This window comes from Crocodylus porosus, unplaced genomic scaffold (genome assembly GCF_001723895.1).
Source record: "Crocodylus porosus isolate Cpor-Errol unplaced genomic scaffold, CroPor_comp1, whole genome shotgun sequence".
NCBI lineage: Eukaryota > Metazoa > Chordata > Crocodylia > Crocodylidae > Crocodylus > Crocodylus porosus.
The window spans coordinates 27,687,226-27,702,623 of NW_017728948.1; the positions used below are offsets into that span (position 1 = coordinate 27,687,226).

The 15,398-nt window shown below is 44.8% G+C and overlaps 1 protein-coding gene across 3 annotated transcripts in view; it reads left to right on the top strand.

The window, feature by feature from the left end:
• The window catches only part of CC2D2A (coiled-coil and C2 domain containing 2A), a 112,828-nt gene that overhangs the window by 243 nt on the left and 97,187 nt on the right, over nucleotides 1–15,398 (top strand). The window contains exon 1 of one of the 3 annotated variants that reach the window (XM_019553092.1): nucleotides 2,060–2,317. The exons of 1 other annotated variant lie outside the window; for it this stretch is intronic. The gene's annotated coding sequence lies outside the window, so the exon portion shown is untranslated. Of the gene's footprint in view, nucleotides 1–2,059; nucleotides 2,318–13,562; nucleotides 13,613–15,398 lie in introns of those variants that run through there. One more of the 3 variants, XM_019553090.1, reaches the window with a different exon arrangement.

Sequence of the window (15,398 nt, forward strand, 5' to 3'; positions counted from 1 at the left end):
CACTTGAGGGTGGTGCTCCGGGGGGCTGTGGCCGGGGCGTAAGTCTGCACAGGCCTGTGTAAACGTGAAGGGGTTTCACAGTAGGGCCTGCCAAGGAAACGAAGACCCTTTTAATACAGGAGCGCCCAAGGGAGGCGTTACTGAGTTCTTGGGCCAGCTCTGCCCAGGGGCGGGGGTTAGTCTTCAGCAGGTGGCCCCAGACCTGGTGTGTCAGGTCCAGCCCTGGCTTCAGCGCACCGAGCTCTGGTGCCAGGTGGGACCCAGCAGGTGGCTGCCCAGGCAGCCTGTGTCCCTGGAAGTGGTGTACAGTGTTGCACCTGGCATGTGCCTGGAGCTGGTGGCAGCCCCAGGTTTCGTGCCTGGGTCTGATCTGGCAGGTGACTCCAGAGCTAGAGCACCAGGTTGGACCCATGATCCGTGTCATGTTGGTTCATGGTCCCCAGCTGACATGAGGAGCTGGCAGCAGGTTTGGAGCCAGCATACTTCGCTAACTGTTGCTCTTCCTCTCAGTGGGAGATTTTTTTTCCCCCTCTCCCTTCAGGCTACCCTTCAAAATAAGGGTGTATGCTATATATTGGGTTGTGCTATATGTGAGAAAATAAGTTATTGTTAAACCTGTAAACACAAAAGTGATATGTGAATCTAATATATCAGAACATTTTGTTGTGGGGATGCGGAGTGTGTGTTGAAGTATCTAATAATTTTTAATTTGCTAGATGGAACTATTTGCGCTGTATTCCTGGCAGATATTTTAGGGAACAATAGTACTATGAATACTTGCACGATTTTTTTATGGCGTGCATGAACAAGACAGCTGTCCACTTAATAAATCATCTCAGTAAAAGCTGAAAACCTGAAGACGTAGACAGGGCATGGGTTAGTAATAAATAGTATTTCAGTATATAATCGCTACCTTGGATAATAAAAATTGTTGTGGTTCTGGGCCAGATATAAAATGTACACAGAGAATGATCAAAACAAAGCATCTTTACTGAAAACAGACATCCTTGAATATTTAAACAGGAAAAGAAATACCTTATTGCTAGATTAGTTAAGTTGAAGTAGCGACACTGTGAGAGAGTCTATTTTTTGGCAGAAATGTATCCAAAATTGAAATGGATATCAAGAGGGAAGGAAGGTCTTTATTACCTGTAACATATAGGAAGAATTTCAGGAGTTGGGTAGATTATAGCAGGTCATTAATCCATGTTGATATTCAGTCCTTGGTTCTTAGTGTCCAGTTGACTAGGAACAAAGGACTGAACATCAAAATGGATGTTATGACACACTATAATCTGCCTGATTCCTGAAATTCTTCTTACACATTATAGGTGATAATATCTTTCCTCTATTTGGATAGGTCTTGCTCTCCCAGTAATCAGCTTCTTTTCTTCTGCTAATTGTTTGTCTGCTACCCCTGGGAATTTCTCTCTACTCCAGTTTCCTGACTGTTTCAACTGCTGTTAAAAAATTCTGTGCTTGCTTTCCTCTTAAGACATGAAGAAGAATGCTTCTGCAAGCTTGTCTGATTTTTATCCCAGCTATACAGTTGGTCCATTAAAAGATATTACTCCAAAAAATCTTTGCCTCTTGAATAACTTATGGACCAACACAGTTACTCTAATACTACCACTTTTATTGATTGGGAATTTGACACCTAATATCACGAAAGGATATTAGCATACTTGAGAGAGGCAGTTAAAGGCTGTTTGTAGGTCCTCCACAGTATGTGCAATGACACAATAATCATTGGCATACTGAAGTTCTACAGTGGAGGCCAACATAACTTTGATTTTGGCATGGAGGTGGGAGAGATTCAAAAGATTCCTATCCAATGCCATGTGTCAGATGGTCATGGATGAGCATCTTGATGACAGCAAGAAAGATGGAAAACAGAATAGGTGCATCATGAAGCCTTGCTTGACACCAGTTTGAATAGTAAAGGGCTCTATAGTGGAGCCACTGCATAGGCTGGAGGTAGTCATCTGGTCATGAAGGAGTTTTAAGATGTCAATAAATTTTCCTGGGCAGCCAAATTTTGATAAGGACTTCCATAAAGCCTTACAGTTAATAGTCAGAGGCTTTGGTCAAATCAATAAAGGCCATATATAGTTCCTGGTGTTGTTCTTGGCAATTTTCCTGGATCTGCAGGGCTGCAGAAATCACATCCATGGTGCTTCTTGATGGTCTGAAACCACATTGAGACTCGGGAAGGATTTCTTTGTTAAGAGGGAGCAGTTGGTTCACCAGAACTGGAGTGAGGATCTTCCCAGTAATGGAGAGGAGGGAGATAGCTTCCATGGTTAGACTTATCAAGGTATCTCCCTTTTTAAAAATGGTGATAATATTGGCATTCGTTAGGTCAGTGGGAATTTCCTCAGTGTTCCAGATTTTAAGAAACAGTGTACCTTGGTCATAATTGGCCATCAACCTTGGAGACCTTAGCTGGTGTGCCATCAGGGCCAGATGCTTTGTTGCTCTTAATCTGTCTTACCTGGTGGACTTCTTCAGAAGTTGGTAGATTGGTAAGTGCTTCCCTTACTGGATGCTGTGTGATGGTGTCGATGGTTTCATTAATCACCATCAAGTCTTGATTCAGGAGCTTTTGGTAGCGCTCCTTCCAGTGGTTTTTGATAGACTCACTTTTAAGAAGCGTACTGCTGTCTTCAGAGTCCACAAGAATTTGCTCCATACACAGCTTTGATTGCAGCAAAGAAGCTCCGCATGTCATGATTGTCAACAAATCATTGCATTTCTTTCATTTTCTCTTCCCAACATTTGTTTTTGATTTCTCAAATCTTCCTCTGGGCTTCAGCTTTAAGCCATTAACAAGTTCCCTGCTTCTGACTGGATGGTTTTGCCAGTCACAAAGCTTTTCTTTTCCAGTTGAGAAGAGCTTTGATCTCAGCTTTGTTTTCATCCAACCAGTCCTGATGGCGCTGGGTGATAGATTCTATGCAAGCCTCATAGATAGTCTGTTTTAGAGTTTGCCAGTCTTCCTCAACACAAGTGCTACCATTTTCAATCCTAAGATTGGTGAGTTTTTTTACTGAGACTTTGGAGGGTTTTGTGGAATCTAAGGGTCTGAAGGCATTTCATGCTGTACTGTCTTTGGATTGATTTGGGGCTTGCTTTTTTTTGTTTTTGTTTCAGTGCAACCCTGATGGACATGATTGATTTCACTAATTGATGATTGATTTGGCTATCATTGGCTTCTCTCATGACACACGTTATAGGGGTGTCTTTAAGATCACTTCCTCTACAATGACATAGTCTAGAAGGTGCTGTTGTTTTGAGTGGGAATGTTGCTGTGTTCATTTGTACTTGTTGCGTTGTCTGAAGATAGTGCTAGTAATGACAGGTCATGCTCTGCATATTTACTAGGTAATGGGAGGCAATTGGAATTGGCCTTGCTCACACCTTACTTCCCTGTGGTGCCTCCTACATGTTAAAGTCCTGGCCAACTCTTGCACTGAAGCCTCTAGGGAGAATGATTTTGCCCTTTTTTGGGATGATAGTCAGGATTTAATCAAGGTCAGCAAAAAATAGTTCTTTCTGTTCTTCTTTGGCATTGAGTATCAGGTTGTATATACTTATGTAAGTAGCAAATGAGTTGTTGGCCAGGTGGAGGCAGAGAGTCATAGAACAAAACTGGTGGAAGGTTCTCTTAAATTTGGCCCTCTGACTACTATCCCATGCTGCTCCTCCATGTGGGCACCAATGATACTGTTAAGGGAGACCCTGAGCAGATCAAAAGTGACTACAGGGCTCTGGGTGCAAGGGTGAGGAGGTGTGGGGCTTGGGTTGCATTTTCATTGATCCTTCTGGACAAGGGAAAGGGCCCAGGCAGGAACAAATGCATCCTGCAAATCAACACCTGGCTGCACAAGTGGTGTCGCAAACAGGCCTTTGGCTTCTTCAACCATGGGATGTTGTTCCAAGAAGAAGGATTGCTGGAAAGAGGTGGGATCCACCTGACAAAGAGGGAAGAACATCTTTGTAGGCAGGCTTGCTGACCTAGTGAGGAGGGCTTTAAACTAGGTTTGCTGGAGGATGGAGATCAAAGCCCTGAGGGGAAGCAGGACACTTGGAGAAAGAGCAAGCAGGAGGGTGCAACAGGGGAGGTGCACGCATACTTCCTGAAAAATATGGACAATCAATTAGTTACCTTAGGTGCCTATACACAAATGCATGAAGCCTGGGAAACAAGCAGGAAAAATGGGAAGTCCTTGCATAGTCACGGAACTATGACCTGATTGGAATAACAGAGACTTGGTGGGATAACTTGCATGACTGGAGCAGCGTCATCAATGGGTACAAACAGTTCAGGAAAGACAGGCAGGGGAGAAGAGGAGGAGGAAGATGACGTGTGCTGTATGTAAAAGAGCCATATGAATGCTCAGAACTCCAGTATGAAACTGGAGCTACGTCTGTTGAAAGTTCTGAGAGCAACAAGGATGATGTCTTGGTGGGGGTCGGAATAGACTACCAGACCAGGAGGAAATGGTGGATGTGACTTCCTTCAAACATTGCAGGCAATCCAGGAAGTTTTGAGAGAGTGTTGGGGAAAACTTCCTGGTGCAAGTGCTGGAGTGGCCAACTAGGGTCCATGTTCTTCTTGACCTGCTGCTCACAAATGGGGAAGAATTGGTGGGGAATGTAGTAGTTGATAGCAACTTGGGCAGCAGTGACAATGAAATGATTGCGTTCATGATCCTGAGGAAAAGAAGGATGGAGAGCAGCAGAGTAAGGATCCTGGACTTCAAAAAAGCAGACTTCGACTTGCTTGGGGAACTCTTGGGAAGCCAGGCTGAGGGGGAGAGGACTCCAGAAGAGCTGGAGTCTTTAAAGAAGCCTTACTGAGACTGCAGGAACAAACCATCCTGATGCCCAGGAATATTAGCAAGTAGGACAGAAGACCAACTTGGCTTAGCATGGAACACTTCAGTAAACTAAATCACAAAAAAGAAAGTTTATAAGAAGTGGAAACCTAGACAAATAACTAGGGAAGATATAAGGGCATTGATGGAGCATGCAGGGATGAAGTTGGGAAGGCTAAAGTGCAATTGGAGGTGCAGTTAGTGAGGGACATGAAGGGTTTTTACAAGTATGTTGGTAGCAAGAGTAGGATCAGGGAAAATGTGGGTCCCATACTGAATCAGGGAGACAGCCTTGTGACAGAGGATGCAGAAAATGCTGATTAACTCAATGCCTATTTCACTTCAGTCTTCCCAAGCATGGTCTGCTCCCAGACTGCTGCTCCAGGCAGCACAGTCTGGGGAAGAAGGGACCAGCCAGCAGTGCAAAAGAACAAGTTTGGGACTATTTAGAAAAGCTGGACATATACAAGTCCATGGGGCCTGATGGGGAGTTGGCTGATATGATTGCAGAGCCACTGGCCATCACCTTTGAAAACTCATGGCAATCAGGAGAGGTCTTGGATGATCAGAAAAAGGCAAATATAGGACCCATATTTAAGAAAGGGGAAAAGGAGGATCTATGGAAGGTACAGACCAGTCAGTTTCACCTTGGTCCCTGGAAAAATCATGGAGCAAGGAATCCACCTGGAAGCACTTGGAGGAAAAGGTGATTAGGAACAGTCATCATGGATTCACCAAGGGAAAGTCATGCCTGACCAACCTGATTGCCTTCTATGCTGAAATGACTGGCTCTGTGGACCCAGGTGGGGGGAGGGGAGGGAACTACCAGTGGATGTGGTATACCTTGTTTTTAGCAAGGCGTTTGATACAGTCTCCCACAGCATTCTCACAGGCAAGCTGAGGAAATATGGGCTGAATGAATGGACTGTAAAGTAGATAGAAAACTGGCTGCAGCGTTGGGCTCAGATGGTGATAATGAGGGATCTGGGTTTTCTGTTTCCCATGGAAAAATATAGAAAGTCATGGATTTCCCAATTTAATTGGAGAAAACATGGAATTTTCTTTTTAGCAGGGAAACCCGCAGGTTTCTCCCTTTTGCAAAGAGCAGTGCAGGCTGGCTGAATTCCAGCCTGTAAGAGCTGTTTGCAAAAGGGCAGGAAAGCCCCAGCCCTGCCTGCATGTGGAGGGAGAAGGGGAAAGATCGGGACTTGATGCAATCACTTTACCAGAAGGTACCCCAAGAGGATCAGTTTTCTTCATTCCTAGAGATAACTGGGGCTTGGGGTTGCGGGGCAGGGCTGTGGGGGAAGCTGCCTGGGGCCTGAGGGAGCGAGGATGTGTTGGGGGAAGACATGGAGTTCCTGCCAGCCAGCAGAGGGGCGAGGGGCACTGCCAGACCCCCACCTCAGCTCATTCTCTGCCTGCTCCCAGGAGTAGGGCTGGTGGGGTTGAGAGCAGCAGTGCCTATCTGTGGGGCACCTACACGCTGCCTGGCCAGGGGAAGAGGGGGAGCTTGTACGCAGTAGCTGCCAGCACACTGCAGCTCGTGCTGTTTCCCAGCAGCTGGCAGTGGGAAAGCCACGTTGGGTGTGGTGGCAGCTGCTGCTTGCAAACCCCCCTCCTCCCTGCCCCCGGCCGAGCAGGCATGTGAGGCCTGCAGAAGGTCACTGCTGCCCTTACCCCTGCTCTGGGCAAGCAGTGCGGGGTATGGGGGTGGTGGTGCAGTGGTGCTGGCAGACGCCGCCATGCATGAGCAGAGGTGCATTTGTGGGGGCAGCTGCCGGCGACAGTGTGGTGGCCGGTGGCGGTGGCAGCCACTGTGAGCCAGCACCGCGGCACTGCTGGTGCTGCTCTTTGCGCCACTTGCCTTCGTCCCCCTGGCCCTGCTCCAGGCAGCAGAGCCCCTATGCAAACTGCACATGCCTGCCTGGCTGGGGAGGAGCGGGGGCTCACATGCAGCGACCACCAGCGCACCACTGCGTCCCATGCTGCTTTCCCGCTGGTGGCTGCAGGCAAATGGTGCAAGGTGAAGTGGCTGTGGTGGCGGTGCAGTGGTGGTGGTAGTGGCAGCTGAGTGCATACCCCTTTCCCCCCAGCCCGGGCAGTATGTGTGAGGCCTGCAGAGGGGCACCACTGCCCTTGGCCCCCCGGCGCTGCTTCTGGGAGGGGACACAAAGTGACCCGAGGGAGGGGGGGCCCCGCGGTGTGTTGCATGGGACCAGCAGTGCCCCTTGCCCCTCTGCTGCCTTACCCTGGGTCATGCTGTTTCCCTTCCCACACACACATGTTCACCCGCCCAGGATGAGGGAAGGGAAGGTGTTGGGGAAAGCTATACCAGGAGTGCCCGCCATCTGGCAGGCACTCCATGTCTTTCCCCAGCACATCCTCCTTCCCTCAGCCCACGTCCAGCTTCCCCACCGCATCAGTGGGGGTGTGGTGTTGACCGCTGCATGCAAGCTTCCTCCCTCCCCGGGAGCAGGCAAAGATGCACTTCTCCTTCCCCAGTCTCAATCTGTCCCCCAACCCCTTCCTTTCCCCCATCTCCGAACACACACCTACCTGCTGAAGGGGGTGTGTGTGTGTGTGTGTGTTTGTCTGTGTGTCTATGCCTGCATGTGTGGGGCTGGGGGGCTGTTGTGGGGGGAGTAAGGGTTACAGGGAGTAGTGGGGAGACTGTGAGGGGTGACTAGCAAGGCCATGGGGGGCCTTTAATTTTTATGATGGATTTTGGATTTTTTATCAGAGATTTTTTTTAATAGGGGAAAACCAGGATCCCTGGTAAAAATCAATGGCTCGATGTCTAGTTCGCAGCCAGCATCAAGTGGAATGCCCCAGGGATTGGTCCTAGGTTCAGTTTTGTTCAATAGCTTCATGAATGACCTGGAAGATGGCATCCTCAGCAAGGTTTCAGATGACACCAAGCTGGTGAGGGGTGTTGTAGATATGCTGGAGGGTAGGGCTAGGATTCAGAGTGACCTAGACAAATTGGAGGTTTGGGCCAGAAAGAATCTCATGAGGTTCAGCAAGGACAAGTGCAAAGTCCTATGTATAGAATGGAACAGTCCCATGCACCAGCGCAGGCTGGGAGCTGACTGGCTGGGTAGCAGCTCTGCAGAAAAAGACCTGGGTGTTACAGTGAACAATAAGCTAAATATTCACCAGCAGTGTGCACTTGTTGTCAAGAAAGCTAATAGCATACTGGGCTGCATTGGTAGGTGTATTGCCAGTAGGTCCAGGGAAGTGATTATTCCCTTCCTATTCAGCACTGGTAAGGCCACGTCTAGACTACTGTGTTCAGTTTTGGGCTCCCTGCTACAGAAAGGATGTGGAGAAATTGGAGAGTCCAGTGGAGGGTGACAAAAATGGTTTGGGGGCTAGGGGACATGACTTATGAGGAGAGGCTGAGAGAACTATGCTTATTTAGTTTTGAGAAGATTAAGAGGGAATTTAATGGTAGCCTTCAACTACCTGAAGGGAGCGGGGGGTGTTGAAAGAGGATGGAGCTAGGCTGTTTTCAGTGGTGGCATATGACAGAACAAAGAGCAGTGGTCTCAAGCTGCAGCAATGGAAGTTTAAGTTAGATACTAGGAAGAATTTTCTCACTAGGAGGGTAGTACAACACTGGAACAGGTTACCCAGAGGAGTGGTGGAATCTTCCTCCTCAGAGGTTTTTAAGACGGGCTAGACAAAGTTTTGGCTGGGATGATCTAGTTGGGGATGGTCCTGTTTTGAGTCGGGGGTTGGACTAGATAGGCCCCTTACAACCCTAATTTTCTGTGATTCTATGAACATCATTCAACAAAGCTTTCATTTTATCCAAAGGAGTCTTTCCAACACTTAGTTACTTTTTTAAAAATAGTCCCTTAACAGAAGTCTGTCATTTTTACCTTTAATCTTATTTTATATTCTTTTGGATCCTGGACTGATTTCTTAACCCCAAGGAATTAGCTATATTTTAATTCACTACTCAGACAGACTAACAAGTGAATAGAGAACAGCTGCAAACAGGAAATGTTTCAAGGAAACATCCCAGCATCTGTTTATTATTCTCTTGAGAATGCTGGAGGACCAAAAAGTTGGGAAGTCTTTCCTGCATCATTATTTCATTTAGAATGCTTTATTATTTTCTCTATGATTCGAACTAGGATCCTTTAAATGTGTTTGTGTGTCTGATTTATTTTGTGACCTCTGTGGGCACTTTTACATATGTTCTGGAGGTCAAGGGGGGCAGTGCCTTGTTTTTTGGTGTCCCCACACCTCAAAATGGTGGTGGGAGTGCTTGAACTGAATGTGGCACCCCATCCGCCATTTTGAAGTGTGGGGGCGCTGATACACGAGATGTGGGAGTCTCCTGGAGTATAATAATTACCATACCCCAGCAGACTCGATTAATGGAGTCTGCTTGATACACTGTAGGTACAGAGCATTGGAGCAGGCTCCCCGCATGTGTACAGGCACCCGATATTTCTCACCTGCAGGCTAAAGCCTTGTGTATTCATTTCTTTTGTATAGTTTCAAAACTTCTTGGCTTGCAAAAACTTGAAAGAGATTTTAAATGCCAGGAAAGGAGAAGCTACAAAAAAAAGTTTGGATGGGGTTAGAAGTGCAAGAGGTAAGAAAATAAGCAAAGATTGAAAAATCAATAATACTTTTAAGCAATTTACGTTTATATATTATAAAGGCCTTAGATGCCTAATTCTGAAGCATTTGGGCCTGGAGTGAATTACAGTACTAAGTGCAGAAGTGATACATGGGGAGGAGAGTTAGGTTCCTCTGAATGGCCATCCAAAAATTCACACGCATTATACAGGGAAGTATTTCAGAGAAGAGATCACTTAAATGTTGCCTTACTCTGGAACCAAGACAGCTGGGTCTAGGATGTAGTAGTACCTTGTCTAGTTGGGACCCAGAACATGAGCCCTTTCCTTAGTGTTGGTTTTCTTTTTTCTTTTGAAAGTTGAGAAAAGGAGGAGAAGCTGGGAGTGTTGCTGTGGTTGCCCACCTTTTCTGGTAAAGATTGGAAAGTGGAGTCTTGGTCCTCTGTGTTCCTATGACTGCTTGTGTTTCTTATCCACTGTTTAATGTAAGCTACAAGCTTAATGTAATACAACTTTGTAAAATAGCTTTGATTAAAGTATAAATTGGCACTGCACATACTGTGGTGGTTTTATACATCAAACAATAACATAATTGCTGGTTGTGGGGACTAAATGTTGAAATAAAATGAAAAGTGTGTATTCCCAAACAGTTTAGTTTACTTATCTATAATTTTCTTAAATGCCCCAATAATCTAGCATAAACCTTGCTTGGTTTTGTATTTTATCTTTTGTAATGCATTGCAGAAATCAATAGCACTGTTTACTTAATGAAAAAGATACGTCAAATTATCCTAGTTTTCAAACAGTACCTTGTCTGTTAAATGTTTTCTACGTATGCATGTACAAAAATGGTTTTGACTTGTGAACATAATAAAAAGTTTTAAATAGTTTTTCCTTGAAGTCTATAAATGTATTGGCTGTATTGAGGGAGTGTTAAATAGGGGTGCACTAATTAAAGAGTTTTTTGGATGGATACCCATGGCCAATTTATTAACCAGTCATTTTAGCCGATGCTGATTGTTGATATGCAGCCTGGCAGCTTGGAAAGCAGCATGCAAGCTTCCAGGGGCAAGAAGCTGGGGGGAGTTGGGGGTAAATCAAGGTCCCAGCGGTGAGGAGGGCCTGAGGCAGGGGCTGGGGTAGGTGCTGCGCAGCTGGGCCAGGGCGTGGGACAGCCATGGCTAGTCCGCAGGGGGTGAGGGAGCCAGCTCCTGTGGCTGTGCGCACCCTTGGGGGAGGCACAGGGTGCACGTGCCCCCCGGATCTGTACGTGGTGCGAGGGTGGGCTGCCTGCTGCGCACTTGGGGCTGGAGACTGGGCCAGGTTTTTCCCAGTGGGGGCCTGAGCCTGGGCTGCTTTTGGGGTGGGTGGCAGAGGTGCTGGGAGGTGGTGGCTACAGGAGTGGGGGGAGCTACCGCCACCTCAAACTTCACCGTAGCCCTCCTTCCAGTGCTGCTGCCGCCCACCCCAAGCACAGCCCAGGCCCAGCTCTGGTCGGAAAGAGCCCAGCACAGCTTCCAGCCCCAGTGCACTGCAGGCAGCCCACCCTTTCCCTGCACTGTGTTAAAAAACCTTGTTTGAGTATGCTGAGTGATGTTAATACTTGTAAGTTACAAAAAAAATTATAGTTGGAGCTGAAATTTTGTAAGTTAAACTTCTGCTTAAAAAAGTGTTGACTAATAATTATACAGACAGCCTGAAAGTAGTGCTTTATTCTAATGTTTTATATAGTACATTGCTTTCACTGATACCCAAATTCTTCACAATAATGATTTCTGTGTGTTTTGTTGTCTTTCTATATGAACCAATTACTTGTCTCCTAGGTCTTGTTTTGTGGATGAGAATATGCTCTCTACATTGAGAGACAACTGAAATTAATTAAAATAATTGTATATGGTACTTTTGGCAAAGAATCACATGATTTGAGATTAGAAACCCTTCTTGTATATTCCATCCTGTAGCAATTAAAGTGTTTAAATCAATTTTACCATGACTGAGTTTTAAAAAAAACAAACTAAAAACATGTTTCCCATTAGATAGAGAGGAGGGGACAAAAACCCAGAAACCCCCTTTATATCAGGCAAGTGATACATTCACGAAATATGCCTTTCTAGATCACTGAACATATATTTTTAGGTACCTAAAATGTCGAAGGATTGCTTTGGTGCCAATTTTACAAGCCTAGACTACTCGGTCTAACTTTGTTTGGCTCAGGGGAGACTTGGAAGGATATGTCCAATTTCTTATGGTTTCCAAATCACGTTTTTATCTGTTTTTTGCATTGGCCATATTTAGTGAAGAACTGAAGTATAAAAGCTTTTGATCCATTGGAGCAGTGCATACTTCTATAAGCTGATATGTTTCAGAGCAAATAATATTGTCATGTTAAAAATTTCCAAATGTGAAGAGTGCTCCTTCTTGTATATCTGCTTAGTAAATGCCATAGTTTAAAGGAGGCAGTGTCAAACAAAGTTTTAATATATCCTTTTTGGAGATCATAATTCTTAATCACAATGCTACAGACTAACACATTTTCATTTTAAATGACCAAATTTAATCCTAGAATTTAATTTTTACCTTGAGGTTGGTATACTATGTAGCCTGTACATGTTTTTAAAGTGGGTCTTCTATATATCTTCTACTGACAGATGATACATTATAATAATCTTGGATCATGTTCTCAGTTTATCATCAATCTTACTGAATTACATACTCCTCCCAAATGCTCTGGCCTTTTCAGTTTTACATCCTTTTAAAAACAATGCAGTCCTTTTTATATAAATCTTAAATCACCCTTTACTCAGGCTTTGGCAAGTAATATTTTTTTCCAAAAGAGAGAAGAGCAGAGCAACGTTTGGCTTAAAGAACTGACTAGTAATGCAGTGGTATAATTGGAGATAGCTAGGAAACTTGTTTACTCAAAATGTCAGTGTTCACAGCTGTTCAAAGAAAAGTCTGAGATCTCGAAAAAACTTAAGCTAAAAAAAACTTCTGCCCTTTTTGTCTGACAATCATTTTCCAACATAAGGACTGGCTTGTTGGCCATGGGATAAAAGAGGTAATAGTTACTTATCAAGGTGCAGAATAGAATCTTGTTTAAGTGAGGGGTGAAGCTGGGGCACGAAGAGGATTGCTGAAAAACATCAGGTAAACTCTGGAATTGCAACAAGAGTAAGGCCCTGGACAGATGTTAACGTATGAAGCTGCTTCAGGTGGCAAGCGGAAAGATGTACTTACCTTCAAAGATAACCCTGGATAAAAGAGCAGCTGTTCGGAAGTAATTCATTTCATTGCTCTGCTCTTCCGAGTCCCATACTCTTCCACAAGAGATGCGTAGCCATCATTGGCAGTTTCTGGAGGTGGAGAGGCACATAGGGAATCATTTTGTTCAGCCCTGGGGCTGAAGAGGATGATTTTTTGCATGCTTCTCTGGCTGGGAGCAAGAGACTGGTGGCCAAGCATACAGGAGAACAATTATTGGCTGTACTGTGTTCTCCCCATGGATCTTCCTTATATAAACACAGTGCATCTTCTATTATAAAATTTCACAGACCTTTTATAGCAAGTTTTTTTTGAAGTGTGAACTCATACAGAATGAGACTTGTATATCCTCAGACATATCATGGAATGAAAATATTACCTATACTTATGGACCTACAAAATTCAGGACTACTGCCCCCCAGTTTTACAGGCAGAATGCATTGCCCAGCACCCATTTCGTGGGTAGTATGTGGCAGGCCTCCCACATCTCTTGCCAAAGGGCCCCAATGGCCCTACTTCTTGCTACTGATCGGTTGTGAGGGCTATCTGTTGTGGCCCCACTCCTTACTGCTGATTGGTGGACAGGGCAGGGCCACATGACATGTAGTCCTCACAGCCAGCCGGCAGTGAGGGTCAGGGCGGCAGCCGTCTTGTTGGCAGCCCTTTGAGCAGGCCCCCCTGCCTTCCCTTCCCTGCCCTGGTTCGATGCCACAACACCCTGAAAATTGCTGCCTCCCTCTGGAAAGCCAGCATTTGATTTTTAGTAAGTTTTTTTGGGTTTTTTGTTTGGTTTTTTTTTCCCTCCCCTCCACCTGTTTTGCAGATTTTGCAGACAATGCCAGATTTTGCAAAATATGTGAAATCACAATTTTGGTAAGTTTCTATCTATGCTGTCCAACCTATCCTATGGCTAGATATGCTTTAATCTGTACAAAAAAATCTTGGGTCTATCATGTACAATAGACCTCCATGTCAAGCTTCATGAGACTTTCAGTCTGTATGTATGCAGAGTTGGGCCATGGACACTAGCTCCTTTGGCTTTGTGATATAGACAGTCATATTCTACCACCAGTTACAATGTGGAAATCTGCTGAAGAATTAATTCTTAATACTTTTCTTGCAGTAGCCCCAAACAAGACCACATTGCGTGTGTATATATGCAGTATAAATGGTGTTTGCTGCAAAGAACCTACAGTTGAAGTTGTGATGTGTAAAGTGGTAGGAAATAAATGCTATATAATATATGGACCAGGAACCATAATAAATTGGGATAAAAAGATTGTGTATTTATTCAGTTCAAAAGTAGTTATATCAGAAGAGATGCTAAAACCTTTAGGGAACAAAGATTTATACAAAAAGCCCCTTTTCATCCAACAGTTCAGTTATCTGAACCAGTGTATCTCAGCTTTTCAGGCTTGGGGACTTCTTATTAGAAGTAAAATAAAATAATTGCCATGCCTGTAATTGCTATAAAATTAAAAATAAGTAGTGTATTATGAGTAATGATACATTTATAAAATCTTTGCATTTTGAGGTGGTGAATGCAGGGAATACTCAACCTTCCAAGGAAATGGAGAGCGAGTCTTCCTTTGTGTTAAGACTGAAACTTTTCGATGCCTTGTGGCACTTCTGATTGTCATTTACTATTTGGGCTTGTGACCAGTTGCTTGAGAAATACTGTTTCAAAAATCTTTTGTTGATCCTTACTGGTGAATTTGGTATTCTGTCTTTAGAGGGTTTTTATTTTTGGGGGTTTTTGGCTATGTGTGCACTGAAGTATATTTTGAATAGGGCTCTTAATGCTATAATCATCACTTGGGACACTTTTTTTCCTCCTTGGGATCTGACACAGTAAATATGCTGTAATCAGCTAACAGAACAAGTATACAAGACTTTATGTAAAACTGGGAAGAACGTAGATGGACTTAATTTTTTAACATGGAGACATTTTGTGGGACTAAGTTTAAAAACTTGCCTCCATTGAAATCAATGGGAAAAAAATCCTTCTGACTTCAGTTAGGACAGGCTTGCATCTTGCATGTTCCAGCAGCTGTCTTTTAGCGAACACCGTTTCTCTCTGATCAGAATAGGGGATTACTTCCTTTGGCCAGTGCTTCTCAACCTTTTTAGAGTCAAGGAATTTCAGCTTTTCTAGATTCAAGGTCTCCATTGGAAAATGCCATCTCTTGGCTTTCACTCTTTTTGACTGAAAAAATAATAGAGCAGTTCTTCTGTTGCGGAGAATAACAAAAACCATAATAGGCCAGAAGTGTGTTTGAAACTCTGGATTCTTATTTGAAATCTCTGGGCACATCCAGACAAGCGCAGCCGTGCGGTAGGTTTCATAGTTTCATAGTTTGTAGGGTCGGAAGGGACCTGAGCAGATCATCTAGTCTGACCCCCTGCCATGGCAGGAAAGAATACTACTTCTCTTGGAAGCTGGTTCCAGACCCTAGCCGCCCTGACCGTGAAGTAGCGCCTCTTTATATCTAACCTAAATCTACCCTCTGCCAGCTTGTGACCATTATTCCTGGTCACTCGTGGCGGTGCTCGGGGAAACAGTGACTTCCCCAATGCCTGCTGATCCCCCCTGACTAGTTTATAACAGGCCACAAGATCCCCCCTCAGCCTTCTCTTTTGGAGGCTGAACAGGTTCAGG